Here is an 8,257-nt window from a genome sequence, read left to right as displayed (position 1 = left end):
GGTCCCTTCCAACCCTAGAAACTGTGAAACTATGAAACTATAAGGCAACCCTTCTGGATAAGCTGGCTAAGGGCAACATCCTGAGGGATAGCCAGTATGGCTTTGTCATGGGTAGGTCTTGCCTGACCAAGCTCATCTCCTTCTATGACCAGGTGACATATCGCCTGGACAAGGGAGAAGAGATTGATGTCATATACCTGGACTTTAAAAAAGCCTTTGATCTGATGTTACATGACCTCTTCATGGAAAAATTGGCCATGTGTGGCCTTGGCTACACCACAGTCTGATGGCTGGGAAATTGGCTCCAAGGTCGGACCCAGAGCGTAGTGGTTGAAGGCAGTGAATCATTATGGGACTCTGTAACCAGTGGCGTCCTCCAAGGCTCTGTTCTTGGACCGGTTCTCTTCAGCATCTTTATCAACAATGTGGACATTGGTGTCAGAAGCGCGCTGCCTAAGTTTGCTGATGACACTAAACTTTGGGGCATAGCATCCACACCTGAGGACAAGCTAGTGACCCAGGCTGACTTGGATAAGCTTGGTAAGTGGGTGGACACAAACCTGATGACATTCAATACTGATAAATGCAAGGTACTCCACCTCGGGGGAAAAAAGACCTGCAGCATACTTATAGGCTTGGCAGTGCTACGCTTTCTAGCACCACTGCTGAAAGAGACTTGGGAGTCATGATTGACCACAAGATGAACATGAGCCACCAATGCAATGTTGCAGCTGGTAAAGCAAACAAAACTGTGGCTTACATCCATAGATGCTTCTCAAGTAAATCACAGGATGTCATCCTCCCGCTGTACTTGGCCTTGGTGAGGCCACAGCTGGAGTACTGTATCCAGTTCTGGGCTCCGCAATTCAAGAAGGATGTCGAGAAGCTTGAGAGAGTTCAGAGGAGAGCCATGCGCATGATCAGAGGGCAAGAGAACAGGCCCTATGAAGAAAGGCTGAGAACTATGGGACTCTTCAGTCTGGAAAAGCGCAGGCTCAGGGGGGATCTGGTGGCTGCTTATAAGTACACGTGGGGTGTACATCAGGATCTGGGAGAACGTCTGTTCACCAGAGCGCCCCAAGGAAAAACAAGGACCAATGGCCATAAACTCCTACAAGACTGTTTTTGGCTGAACATAAGAAAAAATTGTTTACTGTCCGAGCCCCCAAGGCCTGGAATAGACTCCCTCCAGATGTGGTGCAGGCACCTACTCTGGACTTATTCAAGAAACTTTTGGATACTTATCTTGCTGGGGTTCTTTGACCTTAGCCGACTTCCTGCCCCTGGGGCGGGGGGCTGGACTTGATGATCTTCGAGGTCCGTTCCAGCCCAAATGTCTATGAAATCTATGAAATCTATGACTCTTCAGAGGGTCTCCAGCCTCTAAGGTACTTACATTTCTATTATTATCTTTTATGTCTCTAGCAAGTTTCTCAAGTTCATTCTTAGCTTTCTTTTTTTTTATTTGTTGAATTCTCCAAGTTACTTTACAAGTTAAAAGGGCAGAGATACAACCACAACATCTCCTCTTCATCTGCTTATCTTGTTATTAGTACAATTACTTAAGCGCCATCTGCTGCCAAATATGGGACAATTTTCATCACAAGACCCAGCTCCAGGACAGAAAACTTTTATACAGTATTCTCTGACCCCCTTTCTATGTATTACCAGGATCCAGTTCTGCTATCACTGAAGTCAAAGGCAAAACTCCCATTATCTGTAATAGGGTCAGAATCAGCTTTCAGTTTCTAGGCAGAAGTTAACTGGGACTATCAGAGCCAAATTAAGTATTGAAGTTTTCCTGAGTTTTGAGCACCTAGCACTCGCCTCCATGCTGTGCTGAGGAGCACTGCCGAGAAGCCTGCCTCATCCATTTGCTTACACTCCACATGCACCAGATCCTGAAAATGAAGTAAAGCAAGCAATGTTAGAGTGGTCCTGGGCATACACCAATAAGCACTCTCAAGATAGCCAGAGAGCTGAGGTTTTTGTTTAGGGCCATTTGAAGACAGCAATAATGCTTCATTTCCAGGATTTGCCATGCAGGAGGTGGGAGCAAGTGGGAAGGGTGTGCTTCCTGGCTGGTGCCCGGTAGCATTCAATATGGGTGCAGTATAGAAAAACGCTTTATGTGTTTAAGAAATCCCTGTTATAATTTACCACTGTTTTAAAGAGAAGATTAGTCTTGTAGCTAAGGAACTGGACTGTCACACAGGAAACATAAGTTTAGTTCCCAGCTCTACTCGAGATTTACTTTGTGATGTAGGGCAACCACATATACTCTGTCTCAATTTCCTATCTGTAAAATGGGAGTAATTATTTTTTCTTTCTCCTACTTCTTTTCTATTTTGTCTATCTGGACTGTCAAGTCTTTTGTCAAGGACCTTCTCCTGGGTCTATGCAGCTCCAGTGAAAATTAATACAATGAGTAATAAACATCTTTGTCCCAACTTAAATCTTAACGTGTTTTGGCTGAGACTACAAATTCAGGTTACAATACCTAATCAATTTAATCTAGACCTAAAAGCATGCTATTAATTGAATATGACTTGGTTTCACATATATTCTATGTTATAAGGTAGTTTCTGACAAGGCTTTTGACAGCAAGGCTTTTGACAAGACCTTGCACAATTGTCTCACAAACAAATTGGAGAATGTGGACTAGATAAAACTACTACAGGGTGCATAGATAACAGACTCAATGGCCCCAAGCAAAGGGTAATTATTAATGGGCCCATGTCAGAATGGCAGGTGGTTTGGAATGGAGTCTTACAGGGGTTAGTCTGGGCCCAGTGCTGTTCGACGTGTTTATTAACAATTTGGATGCTGGCTGTTGCTGGTAGGCGTTCTATGGCTTCAGCCCCTTTTTGGTTGGTGCCTCCCTCCCTAGCAACATCAGTGTGAGACTGCACCCATGGGCCACCTAGATGGTTCTGAGCGCTGCCCCTACTCGCCTGCCATGACTTTGATGTTGATAGATGGGGGAGACAGTTCCCTGTTGGTGGTCCCAGAGAGGTCATAGCCCTGGGTTTTTCTTCGTGGGGCTCCATACCTCCCCTTTATCCCACGCTTACCATATCCACGGCCTGGGAGAGCACAGCCCCCCTGTACCTTTCCCCAGCTGGATCTCTTCTCACCTGCAAGGCCCACCTTGAGCGGGGTCAGGTTTGTCCGGCTGTCAATCACTACTGGATTGATCCTTAATCTTCAGGCTAATCTGTGGACAAACTAAACACACCCCAGCCTGGGGTAACGATAACTCAAAAGATCCTTTCCTCTCAGTGAAGACATTCGGTATCTACCAACGAAGTACAGGGGGCTCCAGCTCCCAGGACCCTTCTGCCTCCCTGGGATGGGAGAGAGACTCGTCATTGGCTTCTCTGCTTACTCTTCCCAGGGACCCGCAGGTTAGGAGTTAATTACTTCTGTTCCCACCACCTGGTGGGAATCGCCTCTTCCCCGCCAGGCTCTGGGCCAGTTGCCACCTGCTCTTTTTTCTTCACCTAGCTGCCCACCAGGTCTTGGCATCGCTCACTGCCCTTCCCCACTGGGATACCTGGCCACTCTGATGGAGCCTGGTCTTCGCTCATGACTGTAGGGATGACCTTCCTCTCCCTGCCGTGCCCCTCTGGCCAACTCCGGCTCCTCGAGCTCAGACCCGGGGTTTTCTCTGCTGGGCTGTCCTGCCAGACCCTGAGGCTTCTTGCCCTGTGCCCCGCTTCACCGCTCCTACCTGGCTCCATCGCCTGTGGCTCCTCGGTGGCATCCTGCTCCTCCCTGTCAGTGCTCTGCTTCCCTCTGCTTGGCTCTGCCACCCGAGGCTCCTCGCTGGTGTCCTGCTCCTTCCTGCCGGCACTCTGCTTCCCTTCTCTCAGCTCTGTTGCCTGAGGCTTCTTGCCGGCATCCCGGTCCTGCCCACCAGTATCCTGCTGTTACCCGCTCATGTCCGCCATCCCCCTCATGCCGGGAGCTTCCATCTCTCCCTCCCGGCAGCTGGGTGTCTCCCCAGCTGCCTTTTGAGCAGCCCATGCTGCTCTCAGGATCCACCCCTGAGATTCACCGATCTGCAGGCTCAGGCACCTGCGGAGCCACTGAGCCTGTATCGGCGTCTTCTCCCAGCTGCTACTCATCCCGGCCCCTGTGGTAAGTATCGAGGCTCGTCGGGTGGGGTCCAGGGACATGCTGGGAGGGTGGCTTCTGTCTTCCCTCCCACATTTGCATAAAAAGCTTTTAGAGCAAATTCGCAGATGACTCTCCTGGGAAGGATTGCAAATACTTTGGAGGCTACAAGCACAATTCAGAAGGATCTTGACAGATTGGAAAGTTGAGCTAGAGCCAACAGCATGAAGTTCAGTGCAGGCAAACACAAGGTGCTACACCTTGGGAGGAATAATCAGAAACAAATATACAGTGAGAGACACCTGGCTGGATGGCAGCGCTATGGAAAAAGACTTGAGACTCTTAGTAGATCAGAGACTCAATATAAGTCTGTAGCGTAATGCAGTTGTACAAAAGGTGAATGAGGTTTTGAGATTCATCAATAGAAGCATAAGTGCAAGACATGAAAGTAATAGGGCCTCTCTACTTATCACTGGTTAGGCCTCATCTGAAGTACTGTGTCCACTTCTGGGCTCCACATTTTAGAACGGATGTGGAGAAGTTAGAGAAGGTCCAGAGTTAGGCAACAAAGATGATAAAGGGCTTGGAAAGCAAGTCATATGAGAAGAAGCTGAAGGAGCTAGGCATTTTCAACTTGTCAAAAAGGCATATAAGAGGGGAAATGATAGCAGTCTTCAAATGTATGAAGGGTTGCCATAAAAAAGAGAGAAAACACCTTTTTTCTATTGCTGAAGAGAGGATGGACCTCTTGAAGTTGCAGAAAAGTACATTTTGATTGGATATCCAGAAAAATGGCTTCATTGTTAGAATAGTGAGGCAGTGGAATAGGCTGCCTAGGAAAGTTGTGGACTCTCCATCATTGGAGGTGTTCAAGAAGAGGCTGGACAACCATTGGTTGGGAATGATCTGTGTGGAGCTATGTTATGAGTATTTCCCATGCTTCTGGGCTTCGCTGGTTGGCCCTGCTCCCCCTTTCTGCTACATGTGTCAGGGTGTTTTTAAGCCTTCTTCAGAGGCATTGGGTGTTGGCTACAGCCAAGGCTGGGGGTTTTGGGGTGTGCCAATGATCTTGCTGGGACCAGAACTAGAGGTTCCTGGCTAGTGGGTCTTGCCCTTCCACTCAGGGTCAGAGTGATTGCATATTTAGGGGCCAGGAAGGAATTTTACCTCATGGTCAGACTGATAAGGACATTGGGAGTTTTTGCCTTCCTCTGTAGTGGGGAAAGGGGTGTCCCTCTACTCAGGATCTCTTGAGCATATATTGACAACATTTTATAGAAATGGGACATTAGCTACCGTGGTTCCTCTGTTTTACCTGTAGCAGGTTTGGCTGTTAGGTCTGTGTTGTGTCAGGGTTGATGGTAGTCTTATGTAGAGTTTAGATTATGAATTGTATAGGATGGTTTGGATAGCGATGATACTGCTTTGGGCAGGGGGTTGTATTGGATGGTCTCTGGGGATCCCTTCTCGCCCTTTTCTATGATTCTAATCTAGACTGGTGGTTCTCAAACTTTTTTGTAGTAGGACCTATTTATAAACATCGATGGTCAGTCCTGACCCATTGCCCCCCAACCCAGGCCCAGTCCCCCAGGGTGTGGGGCAGGAGGTGGGTGTGTGTGGGGCATGGGGGGCCCCAAGCCTTGAAGGCTGGAACCCTGACAGCCTACAAGAGAAAAACCACAGTTTCCCACATTTTTCTTCTTTAAGGAGCCTGGAGAAATCCATTTTTTAAGTTTGGTCACGACCCTTTCATATATTCTTGCAACCCACTTTTGGGTCATGACCCGTGAGTTGAGAAATGCTGATCTAGACCCAGTAGTTTGTTATTCATTGAATATGGCTAGATTTCATAATCTTCTATGTTGTAAGGTAGATTTTTGGTAGTCAAAGTAACTAACCTTTGAACCATTTACTTTTAGTGTTAGAGAATCCATAAGTTGTTAGAAGTAAATTACTGGAATAGGGTTTTATCTGAACTAAGAGCTAAATATGTTCTTCCTGTAAATTGGGGATATAGGCTCAAATAAAGAAGATTCTGCTGTTTAACCCATTTTGAATCCCTCAGGCTACTGTTTGGCTTAACAATCTGCTGAAAGCCAAGAATATGTTATTCATTTAGTGCAAAAGATTGATCACAGTCTTTATACCCTGAGGCCCAGAAAAAACTCCCATTGACTTCAAAGGTATTTCTATCTGCATAATGACTCCAGGAGTTGGCTATAAACTATGTACTGGATAATAAGGCACTATAAAACCTTTCAGCCTCTTCAAGAGAATTCTAGCTTGCCATACCAAATGGAGGTATAGATCCAGTATAAAAGTTATAGTGTTGTATTATCCAAAAGCTGAAGGCTTTCTTGTTACTGGACAGCTAAGCGTTGCCTGTATCAGTTCAAGCTGGCACATTCAACAGGAGACTGCAGCCAAAAGTTTTATTGTTCAGATACTCATAGGATAAAAATCCAAAATCTAGTAGCATCTAAGAATGTATCCAGTTTATCTTGCCTTTTATCGAACGGCTCTCCTTTTAAGAAGATCTGTCTGAAGTGGTAGCACAAAAGGAAACCACTTTAGATGTGATGCTTTCAGGCAGAGGAGAATATTTCCTGCTAAGATATTAACCTCTTCCTTGCTGTGAGCAGTACATCTTGCTATAAAGAATGGATTGTACATTTTGTCTTCATGTATAAAAGTATGTGATTTAGTGGCCAAAGGATAACGCTTACTGCCTTCTTACAGCAGTAAGCGTTGCCCCTCTGGGGGCATGTGGGATTCATACTTGAGTAAATAGGCAGAGGTTTATAAGATGTCCTGAAGTCAACATACTCTGAGTCTGCTAGACCAATGAGAAAAAGAATTCTGCAGTTCGAGGGTCCTCTTCAGTTAGAGTGGTCTGCTTCTTGATTATAGATGTACCAGTCTTTTCAGCAGGAGATCCCCTGCTGATCTGAGCTGTTAATAATAAACTATCACATTTTATTTAACTACTGAACTGCATAATGAAGTTTAATGAACCTCATCAAATATCAGGTTTTTCTATAATCCCGGAATTTGAGACAGGTTCATAAATTTGCTGTCAAACCTAGGCTGAGATCTCAAGTGACCCTGAGCTTGTGAGGAAACTATGAAGAACTGGGTGGTTTCTCAAGGTACCAACCAGAAACCAGGTAAAAGATAGCTACATTAGCTGAGATTTCACTCGTTTTTCCTCCAAAACTTGGAAGGAAAATCCTCCATGCCAAATTCAATGTTAAAAGAAATTTCCTTGAACTGAAATAGTAGAGTTTTTCATACTTGTATTACTAAAAACCACCTTGAAAGCTTTTGCTGGAGTTTTTACCTTAACTGCATTATGTGCTTATTATTCTCTTATTGCAAAATTTTAGCCACTGTAGTGTAACAAACCACCGCAGCATGTTTCTATGTAGAATAACCTAAAGGCATGAGCTGGAATCAACCCTTCTTACATCCACTCAGAAAACACAGCTTTATAAAGCCCAAGCAGAAAGAGAATTCCTCCCGTGAAAAATAGCAGCTTCTTCGAGCAAAAGTTACACTGTCATAGCTATCAGAGATGTCAGGCATTCAAACTGTGGACTCCCACAACACCATGTACCACAGCAGAAAGTTACACTCAGGTTGTGGTTTAGTTGCTGTAAGAAGGCAGTAAGCGTTAGCTTTGCCAAAAAATGAAGCCATGAACCGTGCCAGGAGAGTCTAGCAAGCCTCTGCGTCCTGACTCTTGATGGAAAAGTAGACAAGAGGTACCATGCCACTTATGAGAATTAAATATTTCTATTCCTACCCTGTTACCTCTGGTCAAAGCTCATGGATATGCTTATCTGCACAGTCACGGAGAGAATGTGCATATGGACAATCACTTGAAAGGTTCTAGTTACCAGTAAGTAACATTTCTTCTTGCACTAACATGAAGAAAACCCTCTGCCTTTGTTTCAGATTGATGTCAGTCAAGCAGCTCCAACAAAAAATGTGTTGTAGACTATGATTGTTGCACTTAGAAAGCAGGTTTTTAAACCTAGTGCTCTGAGAATTGACACAACATTCAGTTGATGAATAGCGGAAAGGCCTGTTTTAATAACTTCCAACAAGGTACAAAACTAAATAATGGAAAAAGACT

This window comes from Gavialis gangeticus, unplaced genomic scaffold (genome assembly GCF_001723915.1).
Source record: "Gavialis gangeticus isolate Ggan-Ray unplaced genomic scaffold, GavGan_comp1, whole genome shotgun sequence".
NCBI classification, from domain to species: Eukaryota; Metazoa; Chordata; order Crocodylia; family Gavialidae; genus Gavialis; species Gavialis gangeticus.
This window is presented reverse-complemented; position numbering follows the sequence as displayed.